At 40.2% G+C, this 21318-nt stretch overlaps 6 non-coding genes across 6 annotated transcripts; 5 read left to right on the forward strand and 1 right to left on the reverse strand.

The window, feature by feature from the left end:
* Window positions 1–1746: 1746 nt before the first annotated feature.
* trnaf-gaa (transfer RNA phenylalanine (anticodon GAA)) lies at window positions 1747–1819 on the reverse strand. The gene has a single exon. It is a non-coding gene; the product is annotated as a tRNA-Phe (tRNA).
* Window positions 1820–16693: 14874 nt separating this feature from the next.
* trnaa-agc (transfer RNA alanine (anticodon AGC)) lies at window positions 16694–16766 on the forward strand. The gene has a single exon. It is a non-coding gene; the product is annotated as a tRNA-Ala (tRNA).
* Window positions 16767–18447: 1681 nt separating this feature from the next.
* trnad-guc (transfer RNA aspartic acid (anticodon GUC)) lies at window positions 18448–18519 on the forward strand. The gene has a single exon. It is a non-coding gene; the product is annotated as a tRNA-Asp (tRNA).
* Window positions 18520–18648: 129 nt separating this feature from the next.
* trnaa-agc (transfer RNA alanine (anticodon AGC)) lies at window positions 18649–18721 on the forward strand. Its single transcript has one exon. It is a non-coding gene; the product is annotated as a tRNA-Ala (tRNA).
* Window positions 18722–20378: 1657 nt separating this feature from the next.
* Window positions 20379–20450, forward strand: trnad-guc (transfer RNA aspartic acid (anticodon GUC)). The gene has a single exon. It is a non-coding gene; the product is annotated as a tRNA-Asp (tRNA).
* Window positions 20451–20578: 128 nt separating this feature from the next.
* Window positions 20579–20651, forward strand: trnaa-agc (transfer RNA alanine (anticodon AGC)). Its single transcript has one exon. It is a non-coding gene; the product is annotated as a tRNA-Ala (tRNA).
* Window positions 20652–21318: the final 667 nt, after the last annotated feature.

The following is a 21318-nucleotide window of genomic DNA, read 5'->3' on the forward strand; positions in this document are numbered from 1 at the left end:
TGGATGACAGGAGAACGCGATGTTCTATCTTGTTCTATCAAGGCCCATGGTCCTGGAACGAGCTGCAGGCTAAGCTCAAACTTGATTATCTCATCTCGTTACCAGATTTTAAAAGACGGATAATTGATATTTGGTCTGTGACCTGTGCTTGTTTTAAACCCTGAACTTGTTTAACACTGTTTAGTTCATGTATTCTGTCATGTTGGTTGGTTTATTCTGTGCGCTACTGTTGTCGTTGTTTTTGTTTTGTACGCCGTTTCATATAGCTTTGGCCCTGTCTTGGCTATTTCTCACTTAAGGTTTTAATCTCAACGTGACTTCCTAGTCAAATAAAGGTTCATATTGTCTAGACAGTCTGCATTGTGAAGAGATCAAGACAACAGCCTCTGTCATTCACTGCGATACTGAAGAACACTGTGGGATTTTGCATGATTTATAAAGGTAAGACAACTGCATTAAATTATTTAAATCGTTAACGGTTTAAGACAAAAAGCTAGCTATTGTCTGACAGTAATGAAGATGGTACGTTTCCTTTTTACCATATTTGATTATTTAGCGATAGCTTGCTGATGGAAATTTACCTCAAGACGATTCCCTGACAAAAACGTAGTAGTACATAAAGTTTTTGTTAAGTATAATAATGTACATCAAGATCATTTTCAAAGTATAGTTTAAGTACTTTATAAAATGAAATTGGTCCATTTTAATTATAATTAAAGTATGTCCTGGGGCTACACTTTAAGTGTGCCATTACTGAACTACCAATAAACTTTGTATGCCATATCTTTAAAATGTGATCTAATTTTACTTCTGTATTGTAAGTAAGGTGAAGATGCACTGGAAATACCTGGGATCCAGTAGCAGGGATTTAGTCCAGAAAAAGTCTGCTTAAGGCACACTATTATAAACGTTTCTGTAAGGGAAGTAACGTTAACCCATGATAATATTATGTTATTACATATTAATATGTTAGCTATTATTGTGATGTTCTGTGGAGCACTGACATGTTGTATGGCCTAGCTAGAACTGTAGTTGCATAGTATACATAGACTAATAAAATTAGGTTCACTGGACTGACTGTGAATCCCTGTTAGACTGATCTGAGCTGAGTATAAATCAAGTACGATATACTTCACGCTAACTTTGATAGATGCATACATGTGATATGATGATGATTTTTATTGGCATTCCAATATAAAATACTCACGATGTATCCTTTGCCGGGAGGTGATGAGAAGCAGAGTCTGAAGCCGTTTCGCTAGTCTCATCCGATATTGGGACATTGGAAATAGGGAGGACACAATGATCGGCCTCTGGGGCACGAAGACGAGGTGGCAGTGGAGGAAAGGAGTGTGCATTTTTTGAGTATTGGGACGGACCCCAAATGAGAAGGGAAACCAGTTTATCTCAGGCCGTTTCTCACCTGCAATTGAATCACGCCTCGGCAAAAAGTCAATAGAGCCTTCTAGACAGGCTGTTCTCACATTGCCCCTGCCCAGTAAGTAATCAGCAACAATGGAGTACAAACGATGATTGACAGCGATGTTCCCACACTGCCACACATGGCGTTTAGTGCAGGTCCACATCTCAGGAGCTTGGTCGCACGAAGACCCGACAGTCCTAAATGGAAAAACTACAAATCTTAGAACTGGATTCCACTCTGTGGAACCGGTATCAGCTTAAGCAGGAGGTAAACTCAAGCAGAGGGGCTCAGCTGTACGCGACAAAAGATGAAACACCTCCCATTGCCGAAACCCGGGATTGAACCAGGGACCTTTAGATCTTCAGTCTAACGCTCTCCCAGCTGAGCTATTTCGGCCACGAAGTTTGCAGCATTCCTCGGATTTGCCGGGCCTGGGCCTGGTAGGACATACAGAAATCTTCCGCCAGGGCTCCGCTGGGAGCTAAAGCAGCAAAATCTCTGCACAAAGCATGCTAAAGTATGAAGTACTTGAGTAAGACTGCAACAGTTTCTTTTAAAAATACTTTGCCTGGTAACACGTGCACAGTACGTCGGACAGTACATTTGCAATTGTCAATGTTTTTGGTGCTTGTCCCTTACAGACAAACCAATTCAAAAATGTCTTTTTATGCCGGTCTTGGACTAGGGGCTTCTTCCTTGCGCGACAGCCTTTCGGGCCATGGCGATGTAGGAAATTTTCGAAATGGTGGATGTAGATACTTTGGTACCTTATGCCTCCAACTCCTTCACCAGCTCCTTTGTTGTTGTCTTGGGATTCAGTTGAACCTTTCGGACCAAAGTTCGTTCAGCCCAGGTAGATAATTGTTCCCTACTTCCTGAACGATGCAGTGTCTTTGTGGTCCCAAGATTTTTATATTTGCAGACAATTGTTTGTACAGATGCTCGTGGTACCTTCAGTTGTTTGGAAATTGCTCCCAAGGAGGACCCTGACTTTTGGAGGTCCAGAATTTCTTTTCTGAGGTCTTGGCTGAGTTGCTTGGATTTTCCCATGGTATCATGGGCAACAAGGCAGTGGCTCTAAAGGTAGGCCCTTCAATGCAGCCACAGGTGCCAATAAACTCCCAATGAAGTCCTAATTATGACAGTTGGACAATCAGAAGCTTCTAAAAAGTCATTACATCAATGTCTGGAATCTTCCAGACTGTGTAAGGAGACAGTCATCTTGGTGTATGTAAACCTGCGACCATCTGGAATTCTGAATGAATTAAAACGGAAATAAATCTGTCTCTAATCGGCTGTTGTAAAATTACCGCTGATGTGAACAAAGCAGATGCCCTAATTGACTAGCCAAAAGATACGTATGGTAACATGAAATGTGCGGAGTCGTGAAAAACTGAGTTTGAGTATCTTAAGCCTTGGTGCATGTGAACTTTTGGCCGCAACCGTACATGTAAAAATTCTTGTCAAACAAATTCACAGATGTCACAAGCTGCACTAACGGAAAAGAGTCTACAACCCATACAAAACCCGTGTGAATTTCATCGTATGTTCCCTTCTAATTAGGACACATTGTGGAAGAGAACACTCGGTGTTTACTGGCATTTTCAGGGTAAAGCCACGGGTGATAGGTGTAACGCCGTCCCACGAAATGAGGGTTCGAATCCGCCTGGGGCAAATAAATAATCGTTCGTCAATTGATTGTTCTTCACAGAAGTGTCTCAGTAATCTTCTTTTTTTTTAGGTTTGATATTAACGTGATATTTGTTCTCCACCTCCATTTTATTATGGAGAGGATCAGGAAATCTTTTCTGCCGAATCAATACATATAAAGTTATCAAAGTATTTACATCGGATCAATTATTGCAACAGTACAAATAGGATTACAACATTACATATTACAATTCTTAATAAACACATAAACAGCCAAGTATAAATGTAAAGCTATATTTGTATTTTCGTTCGTAACAGTATTAGCAGGGTTGATATGCACAAGCATGAATTGGGATTGGGTCTGGAGCAGGTGGATTTACCAAGGCTGCAAGGTGACAACTGGCACACATGCAGTCGGACTCCTTGCAGTCGCGTGCTGCCGCGGCTGCTGGGTCTCCTGAAGCTCGAGCTCCTGGAGCTTGGGTGTTAAGAGAAGCACTGGCATTGGTCTGCTTTTGCCAAGTACTTTATGGGCCACTTCTGAAGCAGAAATTATATTTTTATATACAGTGAGCTCCATAACGTTAGGGACAAAGCCGTATTTTCTTCACTTGGTTCTGTACTTCAAAATTTTAGATTTGTAATCAAACAATTCACATGTGGTTAAAGTGCAGCTGTCAGCTCTCAGTTCTTATGAAAGGTTATTTTAATACATTTTGATTTCACCCTCTAGAAATAACAGCGCTCTCTACACATACATACAACCCCAATTCCAAAAAAGCCGAGACAGTATGGAAAATGCTAATAAAAACAAAAAGGAGTGATAATGTTAAATATTGTACATTTTATTTACCCTGTACTATATTTAAAACACTACAACGGCAAATTATTTGATGTTTTACCTTGTGAATTTAATTGTTTTTTGAAAATATACACTCATTTTAAATCTGTTGACTGCAACACGCTCCAAAAAAGTTGGGACAGTGTTTACCGCTGTGTAACATCACCATTTCTTTTAATAACGCTTATTGAATTTGGGCAATATTTTTTGATATTTTTCAAGTCAAAGCAAATTTAAAAATTACTGCTTTCTGTTTTATTTGCATTTCATTTACCGTCTCAACTTTTTTAGAATTGGGGATGTACGTACATATTTTCAGGGTGCCATAATGTTCAGGACAAATGGTTTCACGTGTGTTTCTGATTAGTCAGGTGTGTTCAATTGCTTCTTCAGTACAATTATAAGGTATGCCAATGGAAGGAAGCCATTATGAGGCTGGGATATATGAAAAAACAGTCAGAGACATAGGCCAAACCTTAAGCTTACCAAAGTCAACCGCTTGGAACATCATTAAGAACGAGAGCACTGGTGAGCTCAGTAATCACAAAGGGCCTGGTAGGCCAAGGTGGACCTATACAGTTGATGACCAAAGAATTCTCGCTATAATGAAATAACATTAACTCTAAAACAGAGACCTGGACAGTAAAATTTGGGGAGGGTTTATATTTTCATGGGAACTGTACATCATGATGCTGTATAAATGGTAGGTTCTTTATGCCCTTGACCTTATGTTTTGTCATTTTGATACACAACCTTGTGTAGCTCTATCACCCAGCATTATCAAATTCTCAACATGAAAATTATTATTTTTATTATAATGATTTTCCACTGATCTCCCTTTTTTGTGCGCTGTCAATCCAGGGGATAGGGTGGGAGGGGTAGTTAATATGAATTGCATTACACAAATTCTGTACTGTCTGAAGGTGGAGGCAGCAATATTTGTACTGTGTCCTGTTCTATATTGAATAGTTAAAACTGACTGATAATAAAAATAATAATAATAATAATAATAATAATAATGGTAAGTATATAAACATATAGATAGGAAAGCGTTTGTTAAGATGGCTGAATGACAGTACTGACAATGAACAATTAGAGATGGCATTACTTATTGCCTTGACAGCAATAGTGTAATAAGTAATAATTTAAAAAATGTATGTCTAGACCGTGACGTGTTACACAAGGCACATGTAAAGGGGACAATACCAATAATGATGATGATACCAGCAATAATATAGTGAGGGGGAAATGAAACATATTGTAAACTAAACCCTAATATGATTGCAGGGCCATGGAAATAATAGCTGGTGTACTGAGACACAAACGTGCACATGTACACATGTCCCATTTACCTGCGATATTCTCACTTAAAAGTGTTATTATGCACGGACAAGCCAACAAACGGGACGTGAAACCCAATAATGAAGTCAAATAGGAAAAATGAAACTACTGGTCTTTTAGCTGAAATAATGACAGAATACCTCGATGACATCAATATAAAACAGGAACCTGTTTGTAATAAATTTATTAAGACTTACCGAAGCGTAGGTACCACAAAATAACCGCAAAACGCCTTATTTAATATTCGAATTTATTTGTCTATACGCTGTCGTTCATTCATTCAGGACGGCAACGTTAAGAACAACCGTTGAGAATGAATGGGGAAAGGTAAAGGCAGAGACGAAAACGGTCTTCCTGCATCCGGGACGGAACAGCGCCGCGAAAAAATACGTGCGGCCAAAAATATATTACATCCGTAGTGTTAAGAACTACCGTTGAGAACGAACGGTAAAAGTTAAGGGAAGTTAAGCGTAACTATCCACGGCTCCCGCGCGCGGGCCAGCCGTGTATAGGTGTAACGCCGTCCCACGGAAACGAAGGTTCGAATCCGCCCGCGGGCAAATAAATAATCGTTCGTAATCGATTCGTTCTTCACAGAAGCGTCTCGGATAACGCTTCTTTTCTTTTAGGTTTGATATTAACATGATATTTGTTCTCCACCTCCATTTTATTACGGAGAGGGTCAGGAAATCTTTTGTGCCAAATCAATACATATAAAGTCATCAAAGTATTTACATCGGATCAATTGTCGCAACAGTACAAATAGGATTACAACATTACGTATTACAATTCTTAATAAACACATAAACAGCCAAGTATAAATGTAAAGCTATATTTGTATTTTCGTTCGTAACAGTATTAGCAGGGTTGATATGCACAAGCATGAAATGGGATTGGGGCTGGGACTGGAGCAGGCGGATTTACCGAGGCTGCAAGGTGACAACTGGCACACATGCAGTCGGACTCCCTGCAGTCGCGTGCTGCCGCGGCTGCTGGGTTTCCTGTAGCTCGAGCTCCTGGAGCTTGGGTGTTAAGAGAAGTACTGGCATTGGTCTGCTTTTGCCAAGTACTTCATGGGCCACTTCTGAAGCAGAAATTATATTTTTATATACAGTGAGCTCCATAACGTTAGGGACAAAGCCGTATTTTCTTTACTTGGTTCTGTACTTCATACTTTTAGATTTGTAATCAAACAATGCAGCTATCAGCTCTCAGCTCTTATGAAAGATTATTTTAATACATTTTGATTTCACCCTGTAGAAATAACAGCGCTCTCTGTACATACATACAACCCCAATTCCAAAAAAGCTAAGACAGTATGGAAAATGCTAATAAAAACAAAAAGGAGTGATAATGTTAAATATTGTACATTTTATTTACCCTGCACTATATTTAAAACACTACAACAGCACATTATTTGATGTTTTACCTTGTGAATTTAATTGTTTTTTGAAAATATACACTCATTTCAAATCTGTTGACTGCAACACGCTCCAAAAAAGTTGGGACAGTCGAGTGTTTACCACTATGTAACATCACCATTTATTTTAATAACGCTTATTAAATTTGGGCAATATTTTTCAAGTCAAAGTTTAAAAATTACTGCTTTTTGTTTTATTTGCATTTCATTTACCGTCTCGACTTTTTTAGAATTGGGGATGTACGTACATATTTTCAGGGTGCCATAATGTTCAGGACAAATGGTTTCACGTGTGTTTCTGATTAGTCAGGTGTGTTCAATTGCTTCTTCGGTACAATTATAAGGTATGCCAATGGAAGGAAGCCATTATGAGGCTGGGATATATGAAAAAACAGTCAGAGACATGGCCAAACCTTAAGCTTACCAAAGTCAACCGCTTGCAACATCATTAAGAACGAGAGCACTGGTGAGCTCAGTAATCACAAAGGGCCTGGTAGGCCAAGGTGGACCTATACAGTTGATGACCAAAGAATTCTCGCTATAATGAAATAACATTAACTCTAAAACAGAGACCTGGACAGTAAAATTTGGGGAGGGTTTATATTTTCATGGGAACTGTACATCATGATGCTGTATAAATGGTAGGTTCTTTATGCCCTTGACCTTATGTTTTGCCATTTTGATACACAACCTTGTGTAGCTCTATCACCCAGTATTATCAAATTCTCAACATGAAAATTATTATTGTTATTATAATGATTTTCCACTGATCTCCCTTTTTTGTGTGCTGTCAATCCAGGGGATAGGGTGGGAGGGGTAGTTAATATGAATTGCATTACACAAATTCTGTATTGTCTGAAGGTGGAGGCAGCAATATTTGTACTGTGTCCTGTTCTATATTGAATAGTTAAAACTGACTGATAATAATAATAATAATAATAATAATAATAATAATGGTAAGTATATAAACATATAGATAGGAAAGCGTTTGTTAAGATGGCTGAATGACAGTACTGACAATGAACAATTAGAGATGGCATTACTTATTGCCTTGACAGCAATAGTGTAATAAGTAATAATTTAAAAAATGTATGTCTAGACCGTGACGTGTTACACAAGGCACATGTAAAGGGGACAATACCAATAATGATGATGATACCAGCAATAATATAGTGAGGGGGAAATGAAACATATTGTAAACTAAACCCTAATATGATTGCAGGGCCATGGAAATAATAGCTGGTGTACTGAGACACAAACGTGCACATGTACACATGTCCCATTTACCTGCGATATTCTCACTTAAAAGTGTTATTATGCACGGACAAGCCAACAAACGGGACGTGAAACCCAATAATGAAGTCAAATAGGAAAAATGAAACTACCGGTCTTTTAGCTGAAATAATGACAGAATACCTCGATGACATCAATATAAAACAGGAACCTGTTTGTAATAAATTTATTAAGACTTACCGAAGCGTAGGTACCACAAAATAACCGCAAAACGCCTTATTAAATATTCGAATTTATTTGTCTATACGCTGTCATTCATTCATTCAGGACGGCAACGTTAAGAACAACCGTTGAGAATGAATGGGGAAAGGTAAAGGCAGAGACGAAAACGGTCTTCCTGCATCCGGGACGGAACAGCGCCGCGAAAAAATACGTGCGGCCGAAAATATATTGCATCCGTAGTGTTAAGAACTACCGTTGAGAATGAACGGTAAAAGTTAAGGGAAGTTAAGCGTAACTATCCACGGCTCCCGCAGCAGGGCCAGCCGTGTATAGGTGTAACGCCGTCCCACGGAAACGAGAGTTCGAATCCACCCTTGGGCAAATAAATAATCGTTCGTAATTGATTTGTTCTTCACAGAAGTGTCTCGGATGACGCTTCTTCTTTTTTTAGGTTTGATATTAACGTGATATTTGTTCTCCACCTCCATTTTATTACGGAGAGGATCAGGAAATCTTTTCTGCCGAATCAATACATATAAAGTTATCAAAGTATTTACATCGGATCAATTATCGCAACAGTACAAATTGGATTACAACATTACATATTACAATTCTTAATAAACACATAAACAGCCAAGTATAAATGTAAAGCTATATTTGTATTTTCGTTCGTAACAGTATTAGCAGGGTTGATATGCACAAGCATGAAACGGGATTGGGGCTGGGACTGGAGCAGGCGGATTTACCGAGGCTGCAAGGTGACAACTGGCACACATGCAGTCGGACTCCCTGCAGTCGCGTGCTGCCGCGGCTGCTGGGTTTCCTGAAGCTCGAGCTCCTGGAGCTTGGGTGTTAAGAGAAGTACTGGCATTGGTCTGCTTTTGCCAAGTACTTCATGGGCCACTTCTGAAGCAGAAATTATATTTTTATATACAGTGAGCTCCATAACGTTAGGGACAAAGCCGTATTTTCTTTACTTGGTTCTGTACTTCATAATTTTAGATTTGTAATCAAACAATTTACATGTGGTTAAAGTGCAGCTATCAGCTCTCAGCTCTTATGAAAGATTATTTTAATACATTTTGATTTCACCCTGTAGAAATAACAGCGCTCTCTATACATACATACAACCCCAATTCCAAAAAAGCTGAGACAGTATGGAAAATGCTAATAAAAACAAAAGGGAGTGATAATGTTAAATATTGTACATTTTATTTACCCTGTACTATATTTAAAACACTACAACAGCACATTATTTGATGTTTTACCTTGTGAATTTAATTGTTTTTTGAAAATATACACTCATTTCAAATCTGTTGACTGCAACACGCTCCAAAAAAGTTGGAACAGTCGAGTGTTTACCACTATGTAACATCACCATTTCTTTTAATAACGCTTATTAAATTTGGGCAATATTTTTCAAGTCAAAGTTTAAAAATGACTGCTTTCTGTTTTATTTGCATTTCATTTACCGTCTCGACTTTTTTAGAATTGGGGATGTACATACGTATTTTCAGGGTGCCATAATGTTCAGGACAAATGGTTTCTCATGTGTTTCTGATTAGTCAGGTGTGTTCAATTGCTTCTTCAGTACAATTATAAGGTATGCCAATGGAAGGAAGCCATTATGAGGCTGGGATATATGAAAAAACAGTCAGAGACATTGGCCAAACCTTAAGCTTACCAAAGTCAACCGCTTGTAACATCATTAAGAACGAGAGCACTGGTGAGCTCAGTAATCACAAAGGGCCTGGTAGGCCAAGGTGGACCTATACAGTTGACGACCAAAGAATTCTCGCTATAATGAAATAACATTAACTCGAAAACAGAGACCTGGACAGTAAAATTTGGGGAGGGTTTCTATTTTCATGGGAACTGTACATCATGATGCTGTATAAATGGTAGGTTCTTTATGCCCTTGACCTTATGTTTTGTCATTTTGATACACAACCTTGTGTAGCTCTATCACCCAGCATTATCAAATTCTCAACATGAAAATTATTATTGTTATTATAATGATTTTCCACTGATCTCCCTTTTTTGTGTGCTGTCAATCCAGGGGATAGGGTGGGAGGGGTAGTTAATATGAATTGCATTACACAAATTCTGTACTGTCTGAAGGTGGAGGCAGCAATATTTGTACTGTGTCCTGTTCTATATTGAATAGTTAAACTGACTAATAATAATAATAATAATGGTAAGTATAGAAACATATAGATAAGAAAGGGTTTGTTAAGACGGCTGAATGACAGTACTGACAATGAACAATTAGAGATGGCATTACTTATTGCCTTGACAGCAATAGTGTAATAAGTAATAATTTAAAAAATGTATGTCTAGACCGTGACGTGTTACACAAGGCACATGTAAAGGGGGCAATACCAATAATGATGATGATACCAGCAATAATATAGTGAGGGGGAAATGAAACATATTGTAAACTAAACCTAATATGATTGCAGGGCCATGGAAATAATAGCTGGTGTACTGAGACACAAACGTGCACATGTACACATGTCCCATTTACCTGCGATATTCTCACTTAAAAGTGTTATTATGCACGGACAAGCCAACAAACGGGACGTGAAACCCAATAATGAAGTCAAATAGGAAAAATGAAACTACTGGTCTTTTAGCTGAAATAATGACAGAATACCTCGATGACATCAATATAAAACAGGAACCTGTTTGTAATAAATTTATTAAGACTTACCGAAGCGTAGGTACCACAAAATAACCGCAAAACGCCTTATTTAATATTCGAATTTATTTGTCTATACGCTGTCGTTCATTCATTCAGGACGGCAACGTTAAGAACGACCGTTGAGAATGAATGGGGAAAGGTAAAGGCAGAGACGAAAACGGTCTTCCTGCATCCGGGACGGAACAGCGCCGCGAAAAAATACGCGCGGCCGAAAATATATTGCATCCGTAGTGTTAAGAACTACCGTTGAGAACGAACGGTAAAAGTTAAGGGAAGTTAAGCGTAACTATCCACGGCTCCCGCGCGGGGGCCAGCCGTGTATAGGTGTAACGCCGTCCCACGGAAACGAGGGTTCGAATCCGCCCGCGGGCAAATAAATAATCGTTCGTAATAGATTTGTTCTTCACCGAAGTGTCTCAGGTAACGCTTCTTCTTTTTTAGGTTTGATATTAACGTGATATTTGTTCTCCACCTCCATTTTATTATGGAGAGGATCAGGAAATCTTTTCTGCCGAATCAATACATATAAAGTTATCAAAGTATTTACATCGGATCAATTATTGCAACAGTACAAATAGGATTACAACATTACATATTACAATTCTTAATAAACACATAAACACAACAACAGCCAAGTATAAATGTAAAGCTATATTTGTATTTTCGTTCGTAACAGTATTAGCAGGGTTGATATGCACAAGCATGAAATGGGATTGGGGCTGGGACTGGAGCAAGCGGATTTGCCGAGGCTGCAAGGTGACAACTGGCACACATGCAGTCGGACTCCCTGCAGTCGCGTGCTGCCGCGGCTGCTGGGTCTCCTGAAGCTCGAGCTCCTGGAGCTTGGGTGTTAAGAGAAGCACTGGCATTGGTCTGCTTTTGCCAAGTAATATACACTGAGCTCCATAACGTTAGGGACAAAGCCGTATTTTCTTTACTTGGTTCTGTACTTCATCATTTTAGATTTGTAATCAAACAATTCACATGTGGTTGAAGTGCAGCTACCAGCTCTCAGCTCTTATGAAAGGTTATTTTAATACATTTTGATTTCACCCTGTAGAAATGACAGCACTCTCTATACATACATACAACCCCAATTCCAAAAAAGCTGAGACAGTATGGAAAATGCTAATAAAAACAAAAAGGTGTGATAATGTTAAATATTGTACATTTTATTTACCCTGTATTTAAAACACTACAACAGCACATTATTTGACGTTTTACCTTGTGAATTTAATTGTTTTTTGAAAATATACACTCATTTCAATTCTGTTGACTGCAACACGCTCCAAAAAAGTTGGGACAGTCGAGTGTTTACCACTACGTAACATCACCATTTCTTTTAATAACGCTTATTAAATTTGGGCAATATTTTTCAAGTCAAAGTTTAAAAATTACTGCTTTCTGTTTTATTTGCATTTAATTTACCGTCTCGACTTTTTAGAATTGGGGATGTACGTACGTATTTTCAGGGTGCCGTAATGTTCAGGACAAATGGTTTCACGTGTGTTTCTGATTAGTCAGGTGTGTTCAATTGCTTCTTCAGTACAATTATAAGGTATGCCAATGGAAGGAAGCCATTATGAGGCTGGGATATATGAAAAAACAGTCAGAGACATTGGCCAAACCTTAAGCTTACCAAAGTCAACCGCTTGTAACATCATTAAGAACGAGAGCACTGGTGAGCTCAGTAATCACAAAGGGCCTGGTAGGCCAAGGTGGACCTATACAGTTGACGACCAAAGAATTCTCGCTATAATGAAATAACATTAACTCGAAAACAGAGACCTGGACAGTAAAATTTGGGGAGGGTTTCTATTTTCATGGGAACTGTACATCATGATGCTGTATAAATGGTAGGTTCTTTATGCCCTTGACCTTATGTTTTGTCATTTTGATACACAACCTTGTGTAGCTCTATCACCCAGCATTATCAAATTCTCAACATGAAAATTATTATTGTTATTATAATGATTTTCCACTGATCTCCCTTTTTTGTGTGCTGTCAATCCAGGGGATAGGGTGGGAGGGGTAGTTAATATGAATTGCATTACACAAATTCTGTATTGTCTGAAGGTGGAGGCAGCAATATTTGTACTGTGTCCTGTTCTATATTGAATAGTTAAACTGACTGATATAATAATAATAATAATAATAATAATATAATAGTAAATATAAACATATAGATGGAAAGCGTTTGTTAAGATGGCTGAATGACAGTACTGACAATGAACAATTAGAGATGGCATTACTTATTGCCTTGACAACAATAGTGTAATAAGTAACAATACTTTAAAAAAATGTATGTCTAGACCGTGACGTGTTACACAAGGCACATGTAAAGGGGGCAATACCAATAATGATGATGATACCAGCAATAATATAGTGAGGGGGAAATGAAACATATTGTAAACTAAACCCTAATATGATTGCAGGGCCATGGAAATAATAGCTGGTGTACTGAGACACAAACGTGCACATGTACACATGTCCCATTTACCTGCGATATTCTCACTTAAAAGTGTTATTATGCACGGACAAGCCAACAAACGGGACGTGAAACCCAATAATGAAGTCAAATAGGAAAAATGAAACTACTGGTCTTTTAGCTGAAATAATGACAGAATACCTCGATGACATCAATATAAAACAGGAACCTGTTTGCAATAAATTTATTAAGACTTGCCGAAGCGTAGGTACCACAAAATAACCGCAAAACGCCTTATTTAATATTCGAATTTATTTGTCTATACGCTGTCATTCATTCATTCAGGACGGCAACGTTAAGAACGACCGTTGAGAATGAATGGGGAAAGGTAAAGGCAGAGACGAAAACGGTCTTCCTGCATCCGGGACGGAACAGCGCCGCGAAAAAATACGTGCGGCCGAAAATATATTACATCCGTAGTGTTAAGAACTACCGTTGAGAACGAACGGTAAAAGTTAAGGGAAGTTAAGCGTAACTATCCACGGCTCCCGCGCGCGGGCCAGCCGTGTATAGGTGTAACGCCGTCCCACGGAAACGAGGGTTCGAATCCACCCTTGGGCAAATAAATAATCGTTCGTAATTGATTCGTTCTTCACAGAAGTGTCTCAGTTAACGCTTCTTCTTTTTTTAGGTTTGATATTAACGTGATATTTGTTCTCCACCTCCATTTTATTATGGAGAGGATCAGGAAATCTTTTCTGCCGAATCAATACATATAAAGTTATCAAAGTATTTACATCGGATCAATTATTGCAACAGTACAAATAGGATTACAACATTACATATTACAATTCTTAATAAACACAACAACAGCCAAGTATAAATGTAAAGCTATATTTGTATTTTCGTTCGTAACAGTATTAGCAGGGTTGATATGCACAAGCATGAAATGGGATTGGGGCTGGGACTGGAGCAGGCGGATTTACCGAGGCTGCAAGGTGACAACAAGGTGCACACATGCAGTCGGACTCCCTGCAGTCGCATGCTGCCGCGGCTGCTGGGTCTCCTGAAGCTCCTCGGAGCTTGGGTGTTAAGAGAAGCACTGGCATTGGTCTGCTTTTGCCAAGTACTTCATGGGCCACTTCTGAATCAGAAATTATATTTTTATATACAGTGAGCTCCATAACGTTAGGGACAAAGCCGTATTTTCTTTACTTGGTTCTGTACTTCATCATTTTAGATTTGTAATCAAACAATTCACATGTGGTTGAAGTGCAGCTATCAGCTCTCAGCTCTTATGAAAGGTTATTTTAATACATTTTGATTTCACCCTGTAGAAATGACAGCACTCTCTATACATACATACAACCCCAATTCCAAAAAAGCCGAGACAGTATGGAAAATGCTAATAAAAACAAAAAGGAGTGATAATGTTAAATATTGTACATTTTATTTACCCTGCACTATATTTAAAACACTACAACAGCACATTATTTGACGTTTTACCTTGTGAATCTAATTGTTTTTTTGAAAATATACACTCATTTCAAATCTGTTGACTGCAACACGCTCCAAAAAAGTTGGGACAGTCGAGTGTTTACCACTGTGTAACATTACCATTTCTTTTAATAACGCTTATTAAATTTGGGGCATATTTTTCAAGTCAAAGCAAATTTAAAAATGACTGCTTTTTGTTTTATTTGCATTTCATTTACCGTCTAGACTTTTTTAGAATTGGGGATGTACGTACATATTTTCAGGGTGCCATAATGTTCAGGACAAATGGTTTCACGTGTGTTTCTGATTAGTCAGGTGTGTTCAATTGCTTCTTCAATGCAATTATAAGGTATGCCAATGGAAGGAAGCCATTATGAGGCTGGGATATATGAAAAAACAGTCAGAGACATAGGCCAAACCTTAAGCTTACCAAAGTCAACCGCTTGGAACATCATTAAGAACGAGAGCACTGGTGAGCTCAGTAATCACAAAGGGCCTGGTAGGCCAAGGTGGACCTATACAGTTGATGACCAAAGAATTCTCGCTATAATGAAATAACATTAACTCTAAAACAGAGACCTGGACAGTAAAATTTGGGGAGGGTTTATATTTTCATGGGAACTGTACATCATGATGCTGTATAAATGGTAGGTTCTTTATGCCCTTGACCTTATGTTTTGTCATTTTGATACACAACCTTGTGTAGCTCAATCACCCAGCATTATCAAATTCTCAACATGAAAATTATTATTGTTATTATAATGATTTTCCACTGATCTCCCTTTTTTGTGTGCTGTCAATCCAGGGGATAGGGTGGGAGGGGTAGTTAATATGAATTGCATTACACAAATTCTGTATTGTCTGAAGGTGGAGGCAGCAATATTTGTACTGTGTCCTGTTCTATATTGAATAGTTAAACTGACTAATAATAATAATAATAATAATAATAATAATAATAATGGTAAGTATATAAACATATAGATAGGAAAGCGTTTGTTAAGATGGCTGAATGACAGTACTGACAATGAACAATTAGAGATGGCATTACTTATTGCCTTGACAGCAATAGTGTAATAAGTAATAATTTAAAAAATGTATGTCTAGACCGTGACGTGTTACACAAGGCACATGTAAAGGGGACAATACCAATAATGATGATGATACCAGCAATAATATAGTGAGGGGGAAATGAAACATATTGTAAACTAAACCCTAATATGATTGCAGGGCCATGGAAATAATAGCTGGTGTACTGAGACACAAACGTGCACATGTACACATGTCCCATTTACCTGCGATATTCTCACTTAAAAGTGTTATTATGCACGGACAAGCCAGCAAACGGGACGTGAAACCCAATAATGAAGTCAAATAGGAAAAATGAAACTACCGGTCTTTTAGCTGAAATAATGACAGAATACCTCGATGACATCAATATAAAACAGGAACCTGTTTGTAATAAATTTATTAAGACTTACCGAAGCGTAGGTACCACAAAATAACCGCAAAACGCCTTATTTAATATTCGAATTTATTTGTCTATACGCTGTCATTCATTCATTCGGGACGGCAACGTTAAGAACGACCGTTGAGAACGAATGGGGAAAGGTAAAGGCAGAGACGAAAACGGTCTTCCTGCATCCGGGACGGAACAGCGCCGCGAAAAAATACGTGCGGCCGAAAATATATTGCATCCGTAGTGTTAAGAACTACCGTTGAGAACGAACGGTAAAAGTTAAGGGAAGTTAAGCGTAACTATCCACGGCTCCCGCGCGCGAGACCGGGGTTCGATTCCCCGACGGGGAGAATGTGTTTTTTTTGCTTTTTGACCGTTACCCCTGCCAGTTTTTGTAATTCGGTGGAACCTAGGGATCGCTGTTGAAGACAGACAAGACCGCGGATTCTGGAGATGGCTTAGGCTTTGCTTGTGCAATGGGGAATTAGCTCAAGTGGTAGAGCGCTCGCTTAGCATGCGAGAGGCAGCGGGATCGATGCCCGCATTCTCCATGTTTGCCTGGACAAGTCCTCCTGCAGTCATTTTCCCGTGTTCCGACAAAAGGCAGACGTGTTTGGCCTGGAAACCAGAACCCTAAGAGCCATACAGATGGATGGCTTCAGTACTGACTTTGATTCGAAGGACAATCCGGAAACCTCATTCCAATCGCTTACCTTTACCTCCTTGTGTCCTTTCCTAAGCTTCACCCATCGGAAGGAACAAGGACAGCGGAATCATAGAAGCGTGTACTAGCCAACCGGGGATGTCCTCGTTCAGCCAAACGTCTGTTTGAAGCCACGTCAATTACAGATGTAGCAAATAGGGAGAGGTTGATCATTTATCTCACGCTCTTTCCAAACTAAATACTTCCGCAAAGGATACCCTCGGGATTCCTTGCTCAAGCATCCTTTGGGAGCTACCGATCTCCTAGATCCTTCAAAGAGCATTTAACGAGTTGGAGTGTCCTTGACGATGACCGACCTCTTTCGATCTCTGGGCCAAGCGAGGACAGTGGACACAAGGACAGATGAAATTAGCAATTGGAACTATTCTTTGGGTGTGTACCAATAATCTACTTTTTTCCTCCGCTCCCCCCCTACCACCTATGTCCTACCCAGAAGTGTGTGGAGGGGGGAGACTCGGGAAGGAAAGGAGAGAGGGAAGAGGTGCGAAGACAAAATGACAGCTTATTTTCTTCTCCGTCACCAAAGTCGATGTTTCTCACTGTTAATATAATGTCAGTGTTCACACTGAGAAACTTTTATTTCCCACTGTAGCATCTGAAATCAAGTTTGGTGGCAATAGACCCATCCTTTGGATAGTCAGGTTCTCCGCCATCCCCGCTTTCTAAAGTTTGGATAGTGTCCGATTCGGTGGGATGGTCTTTCAATCTCTGTGGGCGTGATCGCGATAGTGTCAGACCGAAATGTGAGAAGACTTTCGCGGTAGGACAAATCGATGTATCCATTGCCGGGAGGTGACGAGAAGCACAGTCTGAAGCTGTTTCGCTAGTCTCATCCGATATCGGGACATTGGAAATAGGAAGGACACAATGATCAGCCTCTGGGGCACGAAGACGAGGTATCATGGGCAGAAAGGCAGTGGCTCTAAAGGTAGGCTCTTAAATACAGCCACAGGGGCCAATTAACTCCCAATGAACTCCTAATTATCACAATTGGCCAATCAGAAGCTTCTAAAAAGTCATTACATCAATGTCTGAAATCTTCCAGACTGTTTAAAGAGACAGTCAACTTGATGTATGGTGTATAACTTTTGACCAATTGGAATTCTGATATAGTGAATTAAAGCAAAAATAAATCTGTCTCTAATCGATTGTTTTAAAATTACCGCTGATGTGAATGAAGTAGATGCCCTAATTGACATGCTAAAAGAGATGTACGGTAACATGAAATGTGCAGAATTGTGAAAAACTGAGTTTGAATATCTTTAGCCTAGGTGTATGTAAACTTTTGGCCTAAACCGTACATCTAAAAATTCATTTCAAACAAATTCACAGATTTCACAAGCTGCACTAACGTAAAAGTATCTACAACCCATACAAAACATGTGTGAATGTCATCATATGTTCCCTTCTAAAAAGGACACCTTAATGTGGAAGCAAACATTTCGGTGTTTACTGGCATTTTCAGGGTACAGCCCCGCGGGCACCATGGGCAGTGCCAATGTGCTTTGTCCTCGTTAGTATAGTGGCCAGTATCCCCGCCTGTCACGCGGGAGACCGGGGTTCGATTCCCCGACGGGGAGAATGTGTTTTTTTTTGCTTTTTGACCGTTACCCCTGCCCGTTTTTGTAATTCGGTGGAACCTAGGGATCGCTGTTGAAGACAGACAAGACCGCGGATTCTGGAGATGGCTTAGGCTTTGCTTGTGCAATGGGGAATTAGCTCAAGTGGTAGAGCGCTCGCTTAGCATGCGAGAGGCAGCGGGATCGATGCCCGCATTCTCCATGTTTGCCTGGACAAGTCCTCCTGCAGTCATTTTCCCGTGTTCCGACAAAAGGCAGACGTGTTTGGCCTGGAAACCAGAACCATACAGATGGATGGCTTCAGTACTGACTTTGATTCGAAGAACAATCCGGAAACCTCATTCCAATCGCTTACCTTTACCTCCTTGTCTCCTTTCCTAAGCTTCACCCATCGGAAGGAACAAGGACAGCGGAATCATAGAAGCGTGTACTAGCCAACCGGGGATGTCCTCGTTCAGCCAAACGTCTGTTTGAAGCCACGTCAATTACAGATGTAGCAAATAGGGAGAGGTTGATCATTTATCTCACACTCTTTCCAAACTAAATACTTCCGCAAAGGATACCCTCGGGATTCCTTGCTCAAGCATCCTTTGGGAGCTACCGATCTCCTAGATCCTTCAAAGAGCATTTAACGAGTTGGAGTGTCCTTGACGATGACCGACCTCTTTCGATCTCTGGGCCAAGCGAGGACAGTGGACACAAGGACAGATGAAATTAGCAATTGGAACTATTCTTTGGGTGTGTACCAATAATCTACTTTTTTCCTCAGCTCCCCCCCTATCACCTATGTCCTACCCAGAAGTGTGTGGAGGGGGGAGACTCGGGAAGGAAAGGAGAGAGGGAAGAGGTGTGAAGACAAAATGACAGCTTATTTTCTTCTCCGTCATCAAAGTCGATGTTTCTCACTGTTAATATAATGTCAGTGTTCACACTGAGAAACTTTTATTTCCCACTGTAGCATCTGAAATCAAGTTTGGTGGCAATAGACCCATCCTTTGGATAGTCAGGTTCTCCGCCATCCCCGCTTTCTAAAGTTTGGATAGTGTCCGATTCGGTGGGATGGTCTTTCAATCTCTGTGGGCGTGATCGCGATAGTGTCAGACCGAAATGTGAAAAGACTTTCGCGGTAGGACAAATCGATGTATCCATTGCCGGGAGGTGACGAGAAGCACAGTCTGAAGCTGTTTCGCTAGTCTCATCCGATATCGGGACATTGGAAATAGGAAGGACACAATGATCAGCCTCTGGGGCACGAAGACGAGGTATCATGGGCAGAAAGGCAGTGGCTCTAAAGGTAGGCTCTTAAATACAGCCACAGGGGCCAATTAACTCCCAATGAACTCCTAATTATCACAATTGGCCAATCAGAAGCTTCTAAAAAGTCATTACATCAATGTCTGAAATCTTCCAGACTGTTTAAAGAGACAGTCAACTTGATGTATGGTGTATAACTTTTGACCACAGTGAATTAAAGCAAAAATAAATCTGTCTCTAATCGATTGTTTTAAAATTACCGCTGATGTGAATGAAGTAGATGCCCTAATTGACTTGCTAAAAGAGATGTACGGTAACATGAAATGTGCAGAATTGTGAAAAACTGAGTTTGAATATCTTTAGCCTAGGCGTATGTAAACTTTTGGCCTAAACCGTACATTTAAAAATTCTTTTCAAACAAATTCACAGATTTCACAAGCTGCACTAACGTAAAAGTATCTACAACCCATACAAAACATGTGTGAATGTCATCATATGTTCCCTTCTAAAAAGGACACCTTAATGTGGAAGCAAACATTTCGGTGTTTACTGGCATTTTCAGGGTACAGCCCCGCGGGCACCATGGGCAGTGCCAATGTGCTTTGTCCTCGTTAGTATAGTGGCCAGTATCCCCGCCTGTCACGCGGGAGACCGGGGTTCGATTCCCCGACGGGGAGAATGTGTTTTTTTTGCTTTTTGACCGTTACCCCTGTCCGTTTTTGTAATTCGGTGGAACCTAGGGATCGCTGTTGAAGACAGACCAGACCGCGGATTCTGGAGATGGCTTAGGCTTTGCTTGTGCAATGGGGAATTAGCTCAAGTGGTAGAGCGCTCGCTTAGCATGCGAGAGGCAGCGGGATCGATGCCCGCATTCTCCATGTTTGCCTGGACGAGTTCTCCTGCAGTCATTTTCCCGTGTTCCGACAAAAGGCAGACGTGTTTGGCCAGGAAACCAGAACCCTAAGAGCCATACAGATGGATGGCTTCAGTACTGACTTTGATTCGAAGAACAATCCGGAAACCTCATTCCAATCGCTTACCTTTACCTCCTTGTCTCCTTTCCTAAGCTTCACCCATCGGAAGGAACAAGGACAGCGGAATCATAGAAGCGTGTACTAGCCAACCGGGGATGTCCTCGTTCAGCCAAACGTCTGTTTGAAGCCACGTCAATTACAGATGTAGCAAATAGGGAGAGGTTGATCATTTATCTCACACTCTTTCCAAACTAAATACTTCCGCAAAGGATACCCTCGGGATTCCTTGCTCAAGCATCCTTTGGGAGCTACCGATCTCCTAGATCCTTCAAAGAGCATTTAACGAGTTGGAGTGTCCTTGACGATGACCGACCTCTTTCGATCTCTGGGCCAAGCGAGGACAGTGGACACAAGGACAGATGAAATTAGCAATTGGAACTATTCTTTGGGTGTGTACCAATAATCTACTTTTTTCCTCAGCTCCCCCCCTATCACCTATGTCCTACCCAGAAGTGTGGAGGGGGAGACTCGGAAGGAAAGGAGAGAGGGAAGAGGTGTGAAGACAAAATGA

The sequence above is a fragment of the Anguilla rostrata genome, chromosome 17, assembly GCF_018555375.3.
Source record: "Anguilla rostrata isolate EN2019 chromosome 17, ASM1855537v3, whole genome shotgun sequence".
Classification (NCBI taxonomy): Eukaryota; Metazoa; Chordata; class Actinopteri; order Anguilliformes; family Anguillidae; genus Anguilla; species Anguilla rostrata.